Below are 21,034 nucleotides of genomic sequence, written 5' to 3' on the forward strand. Positions count from 1 at the left end.
GAAATTACTGCGGTGGAGTATTTCGTGGTGGGGGTAGGAGGTGTCCCCTGCTGGCTGATGCTGTGTCACACAGCCGCAGCTGCCACCGGGGCACGGCCAGCCCGGGCCCTCGCTGGGAGCACCGGCAGCTCCCTGTCTTGGCCATAATAGCTCCGACTCCCTGATTTCCAGTCTGGTTAGTAATGCAGTTTTTGAATGGGGGATTTTTCCGTCTCTCACAGGGAGCTTTGCGCGAGGTTGGCTTTGCGATGCACACTCCTCCTCACAGCTGGGAGATGCTCGGCTTTGTTTAACGCAGCCTGATGGCGGATGGGGGTGGTGTGTTTGCTTTTTGTGCTTTATTCACAGCTGCAGTTTAAATGCCTTAAAGAGAAATATCTGTTCAGTGTTTCAGGCCCCAGCACAGACATGAGCATGGCAGAACAAAGCCGTCGCTGTGAAGGCTGAGCAGAGGAGCCCACCTGAAGCTGTGTGGTGAAGGTGAATATTGTGCCTTCAGCACCCACCAGCGGCAGCCCCTGTGCCACCACCCCGGCCCCGTGAAGGGGGGACTTCAGGGAACACCCGCTGTTAGCATGGAGAAGTTGGAAGTGTGATGCACTGTGGGAGAAGAGGCACGAGTGGCACTGATGATGAAGAGGGATGTGTGAGATTGTTTCAAATGATTTCAGGGTCAGACCTACAGGAAATTATTCTCCTGATTTAGTCTCATTGTTTTCTCACCTGTGTTACCCCACTGTCTGCAGAGAAGTTGTACCTTGTCACTCACCCATGTGAGTGTCCACTACAGCTCCTACTAAATTAAGAGGGAAGTGGGTCAGACTGTAAATCCAAAGGGTGTTCTGACCAGGGTGCAGACATGGAAAAATGATGCTTAATAACACTAAGAGAAGAGAGGCAAAACTTGGGGAAAAAAAGCCTGTGTACATTATGGTCATGTTGTGAAATCAGTCACTGATGGGAGGAGTGGCAGCTGGAGGCAGTCTGTGTCTCAGTAAAATCCCGGGCACTTTCTTTCTCTGCTTGATGGTTCTGCACGATTGTTGCACAAAATACAGCAAAGAAATTTGGAATGAGTGGCATTATTTTCAGAATCCTGTTGTGGGAGCAGTTCTTGTGCTAAATGACTCAAACTTTCAGTCACTTCAGAAAATAGTCTCAATTGTAACAGTAAGGATCAGTTCAGGAAAGTGACAGGTTTTGCCAGTGCGGTTTCAAGAAGAAATATCTAAAAGACTGTGTGGTTTCATAAAGGAATGTAATGTAGCAAATAGTTTTCTTGTCCTTTTCATTTAATAATCCTAAATACTCAGGGATTAAGTACTCCATATAATGCCTACTGACAATTTTTAGTTATTTCATGAAAGAAGTTTAGTGACTACATCACTCTCTTTTCACAATGCCTATGTTTATAACATACATGTCATATTAGGTGTAACATAGGAAAAACTGTGAAGTCTAATATGATTATTGGCAAACAACTGCATCTCAGAGCACCCAATAAATATGCCAAGTTCCAGGCACAGAACACTTGTTGAAGATTGTGCAGATCAGTGAGGGATCTTAATACTCCTGAGATAACTCTCAGAGTCTGCTTTGGCTGCTGAAGTAAAGGCAGATGCTACAGTGGCAGTGTCGTGTGCTCTGTGCAAGTGATGCTGCAGCACAGGGGCTTCTGCTGCTGCTGCTGGCTCAGGTGATGGTGGAGGGTGGCTCAAAAGGGTAAGAAGAGGTGCTGGGAGGTGCTGCCCAAATCCCATCTTTGGTATTGCATCTTCAGGTGGCTCAAACAACATTTAATTACAGTCTTTCTGTTAATGCTCTGAGCCAAGAGGTTTGAATTCAGCCCTCAGCACCAGGCAGCTCAGGACATTTTGGGGACAGAGGCTGACAGAAGACATTTGGGATAGTGTGAGGTTGTGAAATTTTGGGGCCAGTTCTCCTCACTAAATGGGGGGAAATAAAACTCTCAGCTCTTTGCACAGCTTGGATAGAAGCTTAAATTTTTACCAGCTCAACTCACAGACTAAATTAAGTGCATGTTGTGCCTAATTCTCATTTAGAACAGTAATGGAGGTAACAAAACAGCTCATTATTAGAAAAGCGTAATGATATCCTTGTGCAGAGTTAATGGAATGAAAGCTCTGGTGAAGCTCTGGACGCAGTCAGAGTTGTGGGTTTTTCAGCCCGGAAAGGTTGGGTCCTAGGATATCTGTTTTCTTCTTTCCACTGCTAGATCCCTGGGCTATAGGAAGTCCTGCAAAGCATTCCAGTGTGCCCAATGCATACGAGAATTGTGAATGTTAACTAGAATTTTGTTTGCTGTTTGCCTTAGTTTTAGTAATATACATCAAATTATGCTTATAGTTGCACCCACATAAACCCAGAGCTCCTCTGCTGCAGCTACTGGGCTGATTTCAGATCTTCCTCTTCTCCTTGTTCCTCCATCCTCTGTCAGTGCAAGATTGTCTTGCCATCCTCACTACTTCCAAAGGCTCAGCTAGTTCTGGAGGCCACCCTGGGTGGAGGGTCCTGGCTCCACACACTGTGGTGTCTCAGCTGTCCAGACTGCCCAGCTGCACTCACTGTCCTGGAAGGGCAGAGCCACAGGCTCTGCCTCCCCTGAATTTGGACGCGCTGCTGGCAGCAGAGCAGGTTGCTTGGTAACTGCAGCCACATTTCAAAAATGTACCCTTTTGCAGCCAGCTTCCCAAACTAATGTCTTTGAAAGGAAGAGTTGTTCTTTCAGGATCATTTTAATTTTGTTCTTTCTTTAAAAATGGGGGGAAAAAAGAGCCTTTCAGCTCCAGCTCTGCTTTTCTTCTCTCCTCTCTTTCCCTGCATCTGTTACCACAAAGGGGAGCAGTGTCACATGCCCAGGAGCGAAGCCCTTTCATCCTCCTCTCCTTAGGGTTCAGCCATTATAATTTTTGCCTTTCAGGCTGAATGGAAGGAAATGTTGAGCACTTCCCATAACATCTGCATTTGACATTTTCTCTTTCCTGAGCATGGTTTTCCTCCTCTAAGAGTTCTATCTTTCACTGTTCCCATGGCTGACAGGTCAGTATGGAAGGTGAGACTGGTGTCATAGAAATGTTTGGTCTGTTCTCAGCGCTTGTGATGCTTTTCTGGAAGTCCCCATTGGACACACCATGTGTTCCTCAGGCCTTGCTGCCCCTGTCCATGTGGGGATGGGGACAGGTCAGGTTCTTTGTGCAGATTCAGTGCTGGTGATCTGGAGGCTGATGGAAGAGCCCACTGCCATTCCTTGTGCACAGGACAATGTAACTTGCCAGGATGCGCAGGGAGCATTAGTTACAGCGCTGTGCTGAGAGGGCTCCTGAGCAGAGATGCACAACCCCTGTCCAGTGCTACCCTGAGCTCTGACTGATGGCCAGTGGCAGAAGTAGGACAAGTGAGATCATACCTTGTGCTCTGAAGGTCGGTGCCATATCTTGGGCTCAGAGGTCAGTTCTGCCATCGTGCTGAAGCCATTTCATGTGTCCGAAGAGCTGTGTTCAATTCGTGCTGGCTCTATCTGCTTGAAAATTGAAATGATGGTGTCACATCAACACTTGGTGTAGGCTGTCACCTTTTATCTCACCACTGCTGCCCCACCACGTAGAAACACAAACAATCAAAAAGGAAGTACAACACCCAGAGAAACAGGCTGCTGACACAATGGGAGTACTGGGCATAGACACAGCCTGAGAACATGAGCTGGGCCTGCTGGGCATGCTGGGCACTGTGCTAGCTGGGCAGAGAAACAGGAAAGCTGTGGTGATGAACGTGGTGTGAAAACAGAGCTGGCAGAAATCATGAGGAAAGGAGTGAGTGCTGATAAATACTGCACTAATAACAAGAAAGGATGACTCACAGCTCAAGCTGACTGTATGCTCAGCCTTCCCAGCAAGTTCAGAACCATGCACTCATTACTGGGCTTTGTTCTGCCTGTTTGCTTTTAATTTCTGATTCTCTGTTCCGGATGGCTGCAGTCATCTGAGCCTTTGGATGCATGAATATTTAAACAGGATGGGCAACAGAAGGCTGTAAAATGTCGGTTGTGTCTGAAAATCAGGAGGGATTTGGAAGTAGATGATGGGTAGGTAGTCACCTAATTCAGCAGTGTAACAGCAGAGCTAGCACAGACTCCTCCCTCGCCTCCCCTCCCACATGCACTCACTGAAAGGAAAATAAAAGACATTTGCGTTTGTTGGCAGTTGGTGATGCATTCAAAAGGATCCTTACTGAGCAGATAAACAGTCATGTCTCTCTCCCCTTCAGCCAGTTCTGGGTTGATGACTAGTTTCCCTTTGTTTCTTAGGTAGATAAGGCTCTTCAAAACATAACTATTGATGTGTTAAATCAGAGAAAGGAAAAAAGTGCTCACTCATACCTCTGTATCTCATGGCTTGCTTGGGGCACACAGAGCTGAAGTCAAACAGCAGCTGCTCAGAGCTCGCATTTTCAGAAAGCTGGAGTCAGACCTTCCAAGTCCACCGTTAGTGTCCTTTTAAGAGCTGTACATTTATCAGGGTATTTAATATAATCTGACAGGAAATTATATTTACGATGCTTTTAACTCCATTTGGGACATTTTTTTAACACTACTTCTGGGATGTAAATTATTTAAAAATCATCATTTTAGTCCTTCGTATGAAGAGATGAAAGCTTAACTAAAAAGCTTTCCTGTTCATGGTAGTCTTAAATTCTCCAGCAGATCTCTAGACTTTTGCTTAATTGAACACCTAAAGAATAAAAAGACCTTGGCCTCATAACACTTTTAGTAGAAGTAAATTTTAGATTTATTTAGCCCCATTGACTTTTGAAATACAACCACTAACAGCATCTCTTTAAGCACCATCCTTCCGAATGGATAAAGTGTTTTATCACCAGGCATTAAATTTACTGATGGAGCATTTTATGCACCCCTCTGCCCCTTGCACAGCTCTCCTGGCCACTCCAGCCCTGTACTCCCAAGGCATGGGTGCAGCCATGGGAGGTGGCTGTGGCTGCTCTGCCCCAGTGAGGGGGTGGCCACAGCTCCCAAGGCCTGTCTTAACCAGTTGTGCACACCAAGCTCACGTGTCCCCAGCTCGGAGCTCTGGCTGTAGCTCAGGGCAGTGCTTTGTGCCAGCCCCCAGCAGCCAGGCTGCTCAGGATGCCAGCAGGGCCTTCCTCTGGTCTAACCTGCTGCTCACACATCCTCCTCAGGTGTCACTTTTGGTTGTGTGTGATTCCTTTGTCTTGACAATCCTTTCAAAGCAATGACTAGGAAATACTTGAACTCCTAGCAGATATATTTCAGCTGTTAACAACCTCAAAGCCCAAAGATAAATGTAATTGAAATGAAAATTGAAAATAAAAGGTGTCTGTATGGATGCCATTTTCCTCCCTGAACAGTTCCAGCCCTAAACCGATCCTCAGGAAGATGCAGGACAAAGCCACAAAACCAACTACTCTGAGAAAAGGGGCCACTCTAATCACAAGGGAACTGCAGTGAATGCTTTTGACATTCTTCTAAAACCAAAATACATCTGTCATGCATAAGAGTGTAGAAACTTGCTAAATATTCATGAATCTGGGATTTCCTTTGTTCCAGTTGTGCCTGGGGAGTATGGGATGTTTCCCCCCTACCAATTACTGGCTGTTTGATCCCTGTCAGTGCAAATCTGAGGGCAGAGGGACACGTTTCACATCAAGGTGCTGTGCTTGATGCTAACCTTAAAATCAATATGTGAGCAGTTGGTGGTTGCAGGTGAGTGACACTACAGATGCAACAGAGACACTGGGATTCCCTGTCATAATTAGCATTGATTCCCCTCTGGTTTGGGAGCTTTGTTGTCTGTGAACTCATTAAATTGTGACCTGCATGTAGGACTCGCATTTCTGCCCTGGAAAAGTCAGCGGATTTGCTATCGGTTATTACACCCCTGAGGCTGCAGTTGTTTAAATGCATGTGATGAGAGGACTGTTGAGAAATATTTCAAGTAAGAACTATAAAAGCAGGTTCCAAGGGTACTTTTTTTACAGCCAGAATCTGTTCTCTTGCCTAAATGTGACATACTAAAAAAGCAGCACTCTGTTTATCAAACCAGTGTGGAATTTCAATGTCTGCACTCATTGTTCCTGATGAATAGAGGGTGGCAACAGCCCTGGTAGAGCTTACTTGGAGGCTGATTTGGCTCAGTTCTTCCTTTCTGTAGGAGGACTTGACTCCTTTTTTTGTTCTGTTCTGACTTCTGGGTGATGCTGGAAAACCCAGGTCCAGCATGAGGTGCACCACACCAGTGGGGCTCTCTACAAGATGCTTTCCCTCAGCCTCCAGAAAATAAACAGCCTTTGTAGAAGACTAATTCAGTTTCGAAGCATTCCTGATACACAAAAACTGGGCTGTTTTAGTCTTGATTTCAAACTCTCAACCACCACTGCTGGTTTGATGCTGAGGCTGTGATAAATATAACATTGGATAAAAATTCGTGAAAGAGAATAAAGAATTATATGTTATATTTGTAATACTGTAAAGATGCAAAATGTAAAATAATCCAGAGATACCTTCCCCGGGCAGTAACGATCGGCAGCAACGCTTATCAACACAAAATAAAAAGCAGGACACAAGCAATCAAACCAGACAATGAGAGTGGCTCTGTCGAGATATCCATCTCCTCCGCACCCAAACTGGCCACTCCATTCTGGGAAATGCAATCGGAGGACACTCAGAGCCTCTCACATGTGAAAGGACTCTGCTCCACCGACCATTGACTCAGCTCAACGGATCCGGGAAGTCTATTCAAACTCTTTTGTTGGACAGTGCTTACTCCGGATTTTGCCCCAGGATACGAAAACCCCTATAAGAACCCCGGACTGCAGCGCCTACTTCGTGGATTTGGGTAAATCTGTACCTCCGGGTATAGACGTCTCCCTGTCCACCCAGCGCTGCGCTGATTTATTTTATTGTGGTTTTTTCTCTCGTTGTTTGTGATTGAAATTGTTTTATAATAAATCGCTTTTTATATTAACCCTATTTTGCCATTGCATTTATAACAAGGCCACTGGAGTTTGCCTGTCCATCACTGAGGTAGCTCCAGAGCTGGCTGAACAGAAAGATCTTACCAGACCTGGTGCTCTCAGCTCTCTCCATGTGCATATGTGAACGTCAGTCTTTTTCCTGAGTTTAGGGGACTTTTTACTGTTGGATTCAAAACAGAAATTTCACACAGTAAGGTAATTTATTGTCCCCATGCTTAGGCCAGTATTCACCAGGGGGCCAATTAAAATAGTGCAGTGCTTGTTAATAATAATTCAAAGCAACTTTTCAGTTCAGTTTGGGTTTATTTAGGGATGCATGCTGGGACACAGCCAGCACTCTTCAAAGGACTGAGCACACAGACCTGGCGCAGCTCAGGATCTCCACTCCTTTAACCATGACTTATCAGGGCAGCTGAAGGTCAGTTTTACTGATTCTCAGTGTGAATATGAATAATTTAAGGAGAAATTAGCACAAAGTTTATATATTGTTTGTGTCCCACTTAACTCCTAAGCACTGATGAGGAATTCCAGTTAAAAAGCTGTTCTGGTTCTTTGCAGCTCTGGCAGACAGAGTCTCTGTATTAGTGAATACACCACGTAATAAAACCCTGGCATGGTCTGCATTCTTTAGCAAGTAAATGGACACACATCCGTAGGTCTCATAAACTAGTGAAGCTCCAGTGACTTTACTCCTACAGTTAATGAGTTGCTACAATTAATTACAAATTTGGTTGATGTTATTCATCTCTATATAGCTCTGTTTAAAACTCTCCCCTCCAAAAAGCAAGTATGCACTTGTATTACTGCTGCAGAACGGGATTTGGGGCTGTGGCCATGTGGGACAGTGGGCAGGGGACAGGGCAGGAGCCCTGCAATGGCAGGAACCAACACATTTCCAAAGCTGGAGTTTGTGGTATGTTTGGATGAAGTGTCACTTTCTGCTTCCCTGAAAACATAATATCCCTTAGGGCTGTGACCTGCACCCCTGGGAGTCCTGTGTCCATGAGGTTTATAGGACATTTGCTCTGTGAGCTGGTGTTTAGTTACCCCATAAGGGTGTATCATAAGCTCCACCATTTTGGTGCACTGATAATTTTCTTTAAAAGGTGTCTGTAAGTGTGAATTTAATCTACTTATTTTTGATGTCTAGTGAAGCTTTAGACAGCAATTTAATCATTATTATTGGTATTGTACAGCTGCTCCCTGGAGGTGCTTAAACCATGTCATAAAGGATCCAACATAATGAGTCTGACAGAATTTCAGAGGGAGAGATTAAATTTAGGATAATGAGTTCTGCTGTGTTTTTAATGTTATTGTAACAATTCACACCACTGCATCCTGTTCATCTCTGGACTCAAAACTGAAAAGTTAGTTGGGAATTAGGCTGTGCAGATATATTCTTTTTCAAGTCTTTTCCTCCTATAAAAATTAAAAACAAGACAAAAGGAACACCACATCTCTTCTGAGATGGGGTGGAATAAATTGTCTGTGTAGGAGCTGGAGCAGCCTCTTCTTGCTTCTCTGAGTCAGACACCAACTTACAGCTTAACTTGAGCTTTGTGAACTCCACCTGTGGATTTTTAAGGCTCAGTGGTGACTCCTGGGTTGCATCCCTGCCTGTACTGGGGGCAATGAGAAGTGTGTGTGCTCACACAGCACGGAGGGCTTGGGCAGGGCTGCGAGGGGAGCTGGCTGCTCCCAAGGAGAGGAGGGTGTTTTTCTATAGACAGAGCTCCAAGCAGGGTTTGGGGTTCAGAAGGAGTGACAAAAGCCACCTTTCACTGGTGGAGTATTACTTCTGGAATTTTTATCCCTCAGCCCTCTCTACTGACAGGAGGAGCATCATTGTTTGGTATTGAGAACAGTAACTCCCTTATCTTGGGAGTTGAACAATGTGATGTAACAAATAAAAGTAATGACAATTTATTCACTGAATACCAATTAGTGTTCAGCTTTCTAAGTGAATGGAGACTGGAATGGAAAACAGGTTGGATGACACCAGATAAAGAAATAAATTCTTTGATGTAAAGGACATCAAGAAGGTTTTCATCGACGACAGGATGAGAAGTGAAGCAAGCTTTGTGGCAACTGTGAATATTTTCATCTGTCAGTGTTCATTCTTTAATGGAGACATGAGCATAGTCCCACACAAGCACCTCAATGTCCACAGCTTCCCTCATGGTGGGCTCTGCTCTGGGGCTGCCATCACTGGAACAGGATTTCTTCTGTTGGAAAAGATGCACTGGTGACAGAATGGAGAAAGCACAAACCAACTCAAGCTTATTAGGATAAAACAGAAGAAGCAGCCCCAAATGACATTGTTAGTTTGGTTTAATCAGCCTACCCTGCTGCTCCTGCCCTCACAGAGCAGCAGTCACTGAACCCATCTGTGAAATGTGGTGTTGGAGCTGCACTGAGAATGCACAACACAGCTAATGGCTGCTTAATCTGTTGTGTATTTTTTTATGGTGTGCTGAAATGCCAGGGTGGAATCTGGAATGCCTCGTTTATTAGCTCAGTATTAGGAAGAATAAAGATGCAATTAGGGTTTGAAAAATTAGGTTAAATACTTATTTGCTGGTACAGAGAGATTAAGGTTCCTCCTGTTTCATATTAGGAGGGCAGGCTGGACAGCTGCCTTATAATTGGTACAAATGGCACAGGACATGCTTGGAAGCACCTCAAGAGTCCAGCTTCAGCTCATCTGATTCCTGGAGAGCTGCAGTTGCACATCCTCATACCTTCACTACATTCTGGATTGCTTTTGTCCTCTCTTCTCCTGTTTGGCTAAGTCTCATTTGCAATTCAGATCTCTCCAGCTTCTTGACCAAAGGGTTCTTGACAATTCTTGGTTGCTGCCTGTCCTGCTCCTCTGGTTCTTCAACCCTTTTGTCAGTCTCTCACTTATCCCTCAGAACTGTTCCTGTTTGTTCTCTGATGCTCTGGCACATGAAATGAACTCAGCGCTGTTGTGAGAGGTGGCATGCTGCCCCCCTGCAGAGCCTTGAAATGGCTTCCAGGAGTCAGCAGCCATCACTTTGCAACAGAAAACCATCCTCTGTAAATATCCATCATTGTATTTCCTCTGAAATACTGATGAGTTGGCACAGCGCTGATGAAGTTTTTGCAGTTATTTGGTCCCCAGATAATTGCACTTCACAGTAAGACAAAGTCTTTTGTCCCAGATAGCATGTTTAGAAAATATTTTTTTCTTGAAACTACAATTATAAAAATATCCCTACTTTTCACTGTGTCCCCTGGCAAATGGAGCATGATGTTAAACTGTTCTTTGAAAAACATTCCTGAGCTAAGATCATTAGTATATAAAAATGCTTTCTTAGCAGAGGCAGCTTTTGTTGAAAAGCCTTCATTGGTGGTGGTTTGGGAATAAATAAGTGTAATGTAATGACTCAAAATTACAAACAAGCTCTGCATAGCTATTTATGAACACCCAGTTCTCCTGGGCAAACCTAATCTGACATGAGCAAAGTGTGAGGTGTGCTCAGGGTCACGGCAGGCAGGAGCTGTAGAATTGTGTCAGTGGCTGCAGAACGGGTTCTGTACCCCACAGCAAAGCCGTGCCAGGCTGGCAGCTCCTGCAGGGAGTCCATGACTTCGCTGCTCCCACATGTGTTCAGTCTGATCCTGACTGCACAATTGCCCTTTGTCTCTCCTGTTGGTAGCTCCTGGGGCCAGGGACCTTCACACAGCTCTGGTTTTGCATGTGGCTGTTAATATTATTTGCTAATCTGAGCTCCTGTGGCCTAACACCTAACCTGGCCACCAACACCTGTATATATACCTGTATCTATCTATATCTATATCATCTGTATCTACATCTATCATCATCTATATCTTCTCTCTGTGTACCTCCCAATCCATTACCTTCTGCTAAATGCAAGCAGTGGAGGTTCTACACTGAAGTGGAAAAACTAAAGTGAGAAATAGCCTTTCCAGTGATTTATACAGTGAATCTCCAGTGTGTGCATTTGCCTCCAGCCGTGCATTGGTGTCCCAGCGACAGGCAGTCCTGTGGTGATTTTTAAAACCTCTTAGAGACACATGATGATTGGAAGTTAATTTTCACGTCTCTTCCATGGCTGCTTTATAATTAATTTTTCTGAACCAGTTTGTTTTTCTGCTGCCAAACACTTCAATGCTTATATGTAAATTATCAACATCTGAAGCTGTCTTTCCTTAGAAAGAATACAAGGCAATCATCAGATAAAAGTCATTACATATTCACAGCTATTCTGCTCCACTGATAATAAAACATTCTTAGGCAAAGGTGACCTTTTTACAATAGACTTATTAATGTCAGGACTTCAGAATTGACTTTTCTCATTACAAGTCTTACCAAAAACATTAAAAAGAGTGAAGTTTATGATCTTAAAGATGTGTCAAAGCACAGGCATTAAGGACATTTTCACAGAATTTATATATTTATATAATCCTTTTTTCAAATTTTATGTGGAAAATATTGAGAGAATACAGACACTCTTGACAGACCTCTGTGTTCATGACTTCTTTTGATTTCTGATCATATTCTAGGGATTCCAGATAAGATTTCTAGCACTCACATTTATGGCCTTGGAAATCTCCCTGTCTCAAAGAAAAAGTTGCTCCCCTATGATGTTCCCACATGAGAACATCAGCTCCTTCGAATGCATAAACATTTTTGTGTTGTCCTGAGTTTGTGCCCCCAGTGGAGGGCAGATCCACTGAAATCCAAACTATCCCAGAATTTGCATCTGCTTTTCCCAGTCTCCATCCCACCCAGCAGAGTCAGTGATGCTCATCCTCTGTGCCAGCAGGATTCAGCCCCACGTGCCTCCATTTTGGTATCTCTCCAAAATCAATATTTTAAAGAAACTTAAATTATTCCTCCTACAGGAGTCATGATTCATGCAATGATAGCATCAATATTAATACAATAATCGGACTTTAAAGTCGGCTGCTAAGCAACCTGTCATGCCCACGGAGCAAACCGGACTCACCAGAACCACTGGAACTGGAGAAAACTCCACGTGAAAAAGAAAATACTAAAGGAGGGACAATGTCAGTCAAGTGCCAGATTTTGCAGAGCCACCCTCTGGGCTCGTCTGGAGACTGAGATCTGCCTTTTTGGGATGTTCCTATCCTGTCTGGTGTCCAGGCTGGAGCTCAGCCCCAGCACTGCAGGCTCTGAGCTCACCCTGCTCCCCAGGCTCTGCCCTGCGGTGCTCCAGGCACATCCACTCTGCTCAGCCTCTGTGGAAATAAAGAGTCAAGAGGAAATAGTTACAAGAAAAAATCTTATTCTCTTGCCTTTTTCTTCCTGCACACTTCTGGAGACCCATTCAGTGCTGTCCTTCTGGCAAGCTATTTAGTCAGAGCAATTGCAGAGAGCTCTGTTTCTGCCCTCTGAAAGTTATTTAAAGGCTTTCAGTATGGCCAGTTTAGGATGTGTCTTTATGTGCAGGAAGCTGGGATTACCAGAATAGACGGGAATTACTTATTCTAATAGCTTTTTAAATAAAAAAGCAAGCTGGTTTAAAAGAGGAAAGCCCATGCAAAGTATTTCCATTATGCTGTTTTTTTCATTATCTTGAGAAGCCTGAAGAAGTCTCTGGGAAATGAGATTCTGCTTTGGTAGAAGATGCAAGTGCAGGTTGGGAAAGGGTATCAGAGCCAGCTGGTGCAGAAGAAAAACAGAAAAGAGGTCATTCATTATGATTTTTTCCTCATGCTTGCCAGCAAAACAGAGGAAGAAACATGTCCTCTGGGATATCCCATCTGGCAAGGACATCCTTAAAGGCTGAATTCCAGCCACACCAGCAAAAAGAAAAAAATAATTTAAAAAACCCTGGAGACCTACACATTTGTGGATTCACCAGTGTGTTGGTGAGTACCCTGGTTGTTTTAATCTCATGAGTTTAATCTCAAGTGCATGGTGATGTATAAAGTAGAAGAAAAATAGGATCTCAGCTCTAGGAACAGAGCCAAATGGCTGTTGCTTTTGTGTTTCAAGGTTCAGCAGAGTTTCTTTGCCTTTTCTTTCTTCTTTGCTGTGTTTTTATCCTCCTAAAAACCACTTCTGCCTGTTGGCCCTGCACAGTCCCTGCACTGAGCTCGGCCTGGCCATGGAGGGACACCTGGCAGGTCTGGCATGGGCAGCAGGATGTTTCTTTCCTTTTCTCAGACATCAACTACCTCACTTTCCACTGACTGTAATTTCCTTCTTGTTAAAGAGTTAATTAGCTCAATGCACTGGCTGCAAACAGCAACCCAGACTGCTCTTTCTTCTTTTTACATATCGATACATCATCTGCTGTGACTGATAATTTATGTTTTTTAATTGTAGGGAGTCTTGACATGGTCTTCTGAACACTAAGGGAAAATTATCCATGGGAAATAGCTTTGATTGTTGCCTTCGTTATTTGGCCTTATCCTAACTTGGTACCTTCACATAGGTATAAAATTCTCCCATTGCAAACAAATGATATTTCTTTTCACTCCTCCCTACTGAGGGTTGTTCTTGCCAACATGATTTTTGGAAGTGGTCTTCTGCACTCTTTTTGTCAAATGGTGCATTTTTCATGGTTCCAGTTCTTCTGCAGCCATTTAGTTTTCCTTTGATGGAAGCAGAAATAATACCTAAATAATCACTTTTATTTTTATTTGAGGCAGCTGTGCTGGGACAGAACCTGTTGTTCAGATCCGTTACCTTTTACACAACAGAGATAAATTAATTACAGGGCTTTCCCTTGACATCCAGGCTCTTGCCTGCAAATTTTCACATAAAAGATAAATGACAATGTGGTTCTCATTACATCTTGATGAATTAGCCTTTTCACTTCAGTTCCAGGAAAGTCTGCTTCATGGTCAACACTCATGTTTAGGCCCTGCTGTGTTTTTTCTCTCATTGAATTCAAATCATGCAGCTGCTGTCAAACCACCTTTGTTGGAGCAATCCATTATTTTGCACTGCCCTTTAGAATTCACTTTTCCAGGGAATTTGCCACGGTGATTTGCCAGGTAGTCAGCAAAAGCATCTTCCTAATTTTCCTTTGTGCACATCACAGACCTGGGCCTGCTGGAAGAAGTGGCAGCTTTGTGTAAAACAGAGAAAGGACCAGGAGAGCATCCCCTCCTCAGTTCAGGACATGATTCTTGTGTGCAGGGTAAGCCAAGCTGCATGGTAATGTTCTTAGCTACTGCTACTTTTTTTTTCTTTTTTTTTTTTTTCTTTTTTTCTTTTTAGTTGCAGAAGCTTAAAATAACATAAATATTTTATTTGGCTGGGATGGATGTTTTTGTACAAACCAGGCATCTCCACACAATAATCTTGTTGGCATGTAACACACAGTTTAGTTAAAACTGGAATATATATTGGGCAAGATGGAAATGTGCAGAGGTGTTTGCTGGGAGTTGCACGAATGAGTGGATTCATTTCCAGTTTGTGAGATGGTGGAACAAATGATGATGGAGCTCCCCTGTGTCTCTCACCTCTTGAGGTGCAGGGACACCCTCTGTCCAAGGGCACAAGGGCCGTGTTGCCTGCCTGTTCTGCTCTGAGAGGCCAAATGGATTACCTGGGTAATTTGAAAGCTGTTATCTACACAAAACAAAGTCAAAAGACCCATCCCTGCCAGGTGCTATTTCACAAAGAAAGAACATTGTGTTTCTTGCTCACAGTTCTTGGCAGTTTATCATGTTCCTTTACTTGTATCTTTAAGTGTCGACTCCTTGATCAATTTTATTACACCTGCCTGTGGTCAGAATATTACTAATGGTAACTCTGGTTGGTGTCTGGGGACAGGAATAAATAATTTCTAATGACCGTAAGTGAAAACATAAAAATATTGGTAGAAGATTAGTTGCAGCAGTGTGAAACTATCATTATTGATGTGGTAATATTTACCATTAAATCTTTTCCTAATGCTTCTCAGACCACACTGACTTTTCTGGCTTCTCTAAGGTTTGAGAGGTTTGGGTGCTTTTGGAAGTGCTATCCAAACAGGATGGCAAGGCAGAGGGATGGATGTGGTCACCCAGTGACTTCTGCATCGGGTGGCAGTGCCTGTTCCCCCATTTGGGCAGGAGGGGACGTGAGTGTCAGCCAGCACTTCTTTGAGGAATTGTCCTCAGCTCCTGCACAATTCTGTATCCTGGCATGCCAGTGCTGCTCCAGAGCCCTCTAATCCATGACAGCCAAGCAGGAACTCTTCTCCTTGCAGTTTGCTGCTCAAAGAGGAAAATACCATGGTGTTGCAGTGTATTTCTTGTTAACGGTATGTTCTATTATTACCTAAGTTGATGGTTTGGTCCAAATGAGACCCTCCCACCCCATGTTGCTTAAGCCCACTGCATGCTTGGAATTCCACTTCAGAAATCCCCTAAACTTCAACGCTTGATTAGTCCATGTGACCCAACTTTCCCCCCCTACCTCCCTCATTGGATGATGATTTTGTGAACCCTGCCCTTTACCCTCCCCAGGATATCTCTGATTAGCTGATGCTTTGTACCCTCCCTTTGAACCGCCTCCCTATTTCAGCTGTTGCACGCTCACATTTTCTGTCTTTTGCCCCCAAGATTCCCCAGAGCAATAAATCCTCTGTTATCCCATGCAAAAGACCTCCCTCTCGTCCTTGTCTCCTCAGAGCACAGACTGACAGCCAAAAAGCCATAGAGCGAGTGCTTTAGTCATACTTTGGGTCATCCTGCTCCTGGGCTGTGACCCACTCCTGGAGCAGGCTGAAGTGAGAGAGCCAGATCAGCTCCTGCAAGATGTGATATCATGGGAATTTTGTCTGCTCTGCCTGCCAGCTCTTCAAGGAAAGCTGATCTCTCCAACCATGAAATAAAATCGAGCAAAATATCACTGAGCCATATGGACACTAAGCAGCACAACGCCCCTGTGGAAAGTTCTTCCTGCTATCTCTGGTGCCAATTATCAACGCAGCTTAGAGCAAAGCTAAGATTTTTAATGCCCCAAGCATGATGCACTCCCCTGACATTGGGAATTATTTTTATTGCTATTTGGCTGGCTCTGTTCTTGGCAGGTTGCTGGACTATAAGCAGATGCAACAGAAATGGTGGAGACAGCTAATTTCAAAGGTACATAAAGTCCTTCCACAGCACATGGGGAACATGTTTAATGTTTGGAAATTTTCCTCTTGTGGCATGGGTTAAATTTGGAACTGCAAATGGAACATAGAAATTCCTTCAGTCATCTGTTCTGATAGAAATTATACTAATGTCTATCTACACTGCTCTGTGGTATCTGCTGCCTGGGTTTCTCTGCGGGGTTTTTTCCCAGCAGCAGTGATGGACAGTGTTTTGGCCAGGGGACCACAGAGCTGAGCCGGGGCTCTTGCCCTGGAACACTCACTCCCTGGGCTGCAGAAGCAAGCCATGCACTATATTGAAGGTTGCTTTGCCTCCAGGCCCTTATGTTTCTTTATTTCCCCTTAAATGGATGTTTTTCCCAAAGACAAACTTATTAAAACAGTTCAAACAAGTTTCCAATTACTTTTCATCACATTAGTCTTCTGTTCTAAAAATCTCAATCTCAACATCAAGTACATTTTTGAGAAATTGGGAGTTTTTTTCTTCCTGTTCTACTTTTGTAAGATGAGCATTTTAACAAAGAGATTTCCTCTCTCCTCTCTCCACTTAGAAAACCTCAGTGAACTGGTCAAAAAGAGGACCAGTCTTTCTGCTCTAATAACAAGATGTTCTTACCTCTGCCAGTTCATGTTCTGGACAGTTGCTGACAAATGACCTCATGTGAGAGAAGACAAACATTTTGGGTGCAGAAAACATTTAAATACAAGAACTTCAGAGAAGGGCCTCACATGGAGCAGGTCCTTAACCTGTGCTTATGCCGAGTGCTATCCCAGACCACATTTAAGCAGGTTTTCTGAAATCAAGGCTCCCAGAGCAAGTATGGCCCAGACCTGTATTAACACTTGGGTATCGGCCAGGCTGTGAGGTCAGATAATAGCTTACATCCCATCATTTTAAATCCTGAAACAATCTAAGAGTAAAACAGATTACTGAATAGTTGTTACATTTGGAACTCCCTTGTGGTTGTTTATTTGCGAGTCCTAGAGAGCTGAGGTTCAGTGGTACCAGTGTTAATTAGAGGTCAGTTTTGGCAATTGCTACAGAAGTGTTTCGCTTCCCATCCAGACATGAAATGAAATCACCTCCATGTCACTCCAGCAGCCATCTTGACAAAGTAATCACCATTCTCATGCAGAATATTCAAATAATTCCCTGAAGTGCAATGTAAGGAAAAAGGAAACAAAAGAAAATTGTAATTTGCTGTTGGACTTGTCACAAACTGGAAGTTGAGTTAGCCTTCAAACCCTTGTTTTGATGTGCAAGCCTTGCCCACATGAGGGTGCAGACACTGGCATAGTGCAGCTGTAAGACAGAGCCCCTCGTTCAGGTGCATGTCAGAGGCCACAAGTCCCTGGGTCAGGAGCTCATTGGGAGTCACCCCTCTGGGTCCTCACCCTGTTTTCTGGAACTTGTTACCTGGTTAATATTTGCAAAGCTTCTGATTTCACTGTTTAATGTAATTTTATCCAGTAAAGCTGCTCATTGCATAAAGGTCTTGGTATTTAATATTTAACAGCATAAATCCCACATGAGTCCCAGGCAGAGGATAAAAATTACATTTTAAATTAATGTGCTCTCAGTGCCTGCTGCTCTTTCTGCATTTAAAGGCCAATGGCCATTTCAAGCCCAGCACCATCTTGCAGGGGCAATGCCTGTGTTCTCTGCCAAAATGGGCAGTCACCATCACAGGATGTGCAGCATTCTCCTGTGCAGGTGCTGTCAGGTGCCTCCAGCTGGGAGCCCTGTGCTCCATGGCCATTTCAGGATGGACACCTGGGATTCATCCACCCACTCTTGTCACTCCTTCAGTCTGGCAGCTTGTGACAAAGGACACTGGAGCAGTGCCCACAGCAGAGACCTCCTGCATGGCCTCAGGTGTTCATGTTGCTGAGCTCACTCACACACACAGGAGAACCTGGGACATGCAGCCCTGTGGTTCAAACAGTGTGTACCTCACATTTGTGGTGGTAATCAACAGGTCCTGGGCTCTGCAGAAAAGGGGTTTGGGCCAGATTTTGCAAGGATTCAGCACGTAGCACATACCTGGAATTCCACATTAGTTTACGTGTTTGGTTATTTATGCTGCTGCTTTTGCAGTGATAATTTCTTACCTTTTCTTTGATGACTTTAAGCATTTCCTTTTTCCTTCTGCTGGGAGAAGGCTTGAGATGGAAATCACCTAAATTTTTTGTTCTTGAGACACAGCAGCCAAATACATGTTCAACTTTTTACATGGTTTGTAGACACATCCCACAACCAGCCATACACATTGTCCCTGCAATGTAATCCCTGCAATGTAATGTCCTATTGCCTCACTGAAATATTTTTATATATATATATATATATATATATGTTGGAGTCTGAGATACAGATTGTGTGCCCTTGTTTCTAATACTTAGTTCTAGGATTCAAAGAAACACTGAATTTCATATAATATGAAATTCATGTGCATGTTTTCATGGTGATACATGAAAACAAATGTTAAAGTTAGATAGGAAAAGTGTAAGTGTGTAGATTAGAAAGTTTTTTAAATCACTGGGTGAAAAAGTAGTTTAAAGAACAAGAGACAAGATGGAGGATTTAGGGTGTTGTCTCTTGTCCTTCTTCTTTCTTCTTCATGTTCTTCTCCTAGGGGTTTTTGGGTAGTAGTAAGTGATTGGATAGAAAATGCCGCAGTGCAGCACACAGGTGTTGGGTCATTGGGTCACTAAGAAAAATAACTTAGTTGGCACCTGTTAATTGGGTAAATGGACATATAAAAGACCTTGAAGAAGATCTTTGTTAGCCATTTTATCCTTTTCTATCATAGTGCACATAGCTCCTTGTACGTTGTAATGCTGATAAGAAAAAATAAACAACTGAGACCGAACGAGAAAAAACCAGCCTCCCTCTCATCAATCTTCAGTTCAAAGGGAAAAAGAACCCAAATCCAAAAGTCCCTAACGAGACATATATATATATATATACACATATACACATACATATATAACATTTCAGATTATGTAATGCCACCGTCTGCTGCTTTACATAAACAGTGTTGAGCTTCCACCTCTGCTGCTTTATGCAATTGTGTCCCCAGCCAAGCCACTGGGGCAGGGGACGGAGGAGGGACTGTGCTGTTTGTTCTTCTCTAACTAAATACCTCTCCCTTCACTAGGGCAGAGGTGGGGAGCTTGCAGCCATAAATACCACTATTGCAGCAATGCCCATTTGTTTGCCACCTACCGTCTTTATTCTTCTATATGCAAACCAGGCAGCTTGTATTTACTTTGACAGGCAAAGTTACTGCAGGGTCAAGTGGAAAGAAGAGATTGGCAGGAAAGGAGCAAATCCTCCTTAAACAAAAATGTCTGTAGTAATTAGCCAATGTTGCAAGAATGAGCTGATAAACAAGCAAAAGGTAAGAAGGGAAAGGTAAACTTCAGACAAATTAATTAAGATGGTAAATGAAAAGAGACCCAAAATTTCTGCAAGCATTTAGCAGATGGGAGGGTATAGTGGGAGCATGGTATTTGTTCAAGCAGTGAGAAAAAACTGGAAATACAGGGATTCAGGACCGTTTTTAGAAGGAACTGGTTTGTTTTCCAGGAACAAGCCTCAAGGAAAGCAAGACAACGTTTAATTTCTTTGCCCACATTTGTATTTTTGCTGTTCATGAAGTCCAAAGAAATGGAAGTTCCTTTGCAAAACTGGAGACCCACACCCAGCTCTGCTCTTCAAGTGCAAGCACCAGAGCAGTGCTTTAATTAACCTGCAGTGCACACCTGAACAGATGAGTCTGAGATGCAACCTGTCCACCCTTTGGGGGTCCCTTCCTGCCCACCCCAGAAGAAGCCAAGTGCTTGTGCTGGTGCCTGAGCTCCCACTGTACCACTGAAATGTGAGAAGCCTCTCAGGGCCAAGCCCCAAGCCCTCAAATGGGCTCAGTCAGCCTCCACAGCTTTCAGTCAGTGGCTCAGGGGAGACACTGCCAGAGGGAAGGGATTAGTGGGTGCATAAATGCAGGGAGGGGACTCCCCCTCTTACTTGCCCCTGTCTACCCTGGAGTTCAGTAGCAGGCTGAGACTACACAAGGCATTTGGTTAACTAGAATCTGGCTGGTGAAGGGTGGCTGGGCTGACACCATCCTCATCTAAAGCTCTTCTGAGGACTCCTAAAAGACTCAGCTCTAAACTGTCTCTAGAGCTTTCTTGTTCCTAACCCTGGGAGAAATCTTGCTTTCATGACTGCATCATCACCCCAGTTTATGCTTTTTTTTGTGACTGAAGCACACTTGACTCTTTGGGGTGGGCAGCTTTGTAGCAGTTATTATTAAGGGATTTGGGGCAAAGGGATTGGGATTGCTTCATAGAGGCAGGGCTGCATCCTGTATTTCAATTTTTGGTGGGTTTATTTTTGATGAAGAGCAAGGGAGTGATGTATGTTATGAGGAAATGATCAATTACCTGGCATGTCTGGAGCACTAAAGATTTTATCTCATCAGGATGATGGTGATTGATTTTTTTTTTTTTTTTTTCTTTTTTTCAAACCTGCTGCAGAGCAGCAATCTCTGGAAGCCTGGTTGCAGCTGACAGGTAAGTTGTGGAGCCAGCTCACCAGTGACTATGATAGGCCTCCTTATCTTGTGTCCCCACCTCTTTTCAGACTGTAATGGCTTGATGAAGACATGCCGTTAGGGTGATTGAGGTCTGGAGATTATTAAATGAAGACATCTTAGACTTGCTACATTATTTAAATCTTGCAGGAGGTTCTATTAGCTCCTATTGGCCCCCTTTTGTAGGGATTAGAGAAGAAAGTGAAGGGGGTGGGCTGCAAAACTGCAGCAATGTTTGTTCTCCCAGAAAGCTGTGGCAGAGCCCAGGAAGAAAAGTGGGAATTGTACCTGGCTTTGCCT

This window comes from Pseudopodoces humilis, chromosome 23 (assembly GCF_049639895.1).
Source record: "Pseudopodoces humilis isolate 2021_Gansu_Grassland_sample_001 chromosome 23, ASM4963989v1, whole genome shotgun sequence".
NCBI lineage: Eukaryota > Metazoa > Chordata > Aves > Passeriformes > Paridae > Pseudopodoces > Pseudopodoces humilis.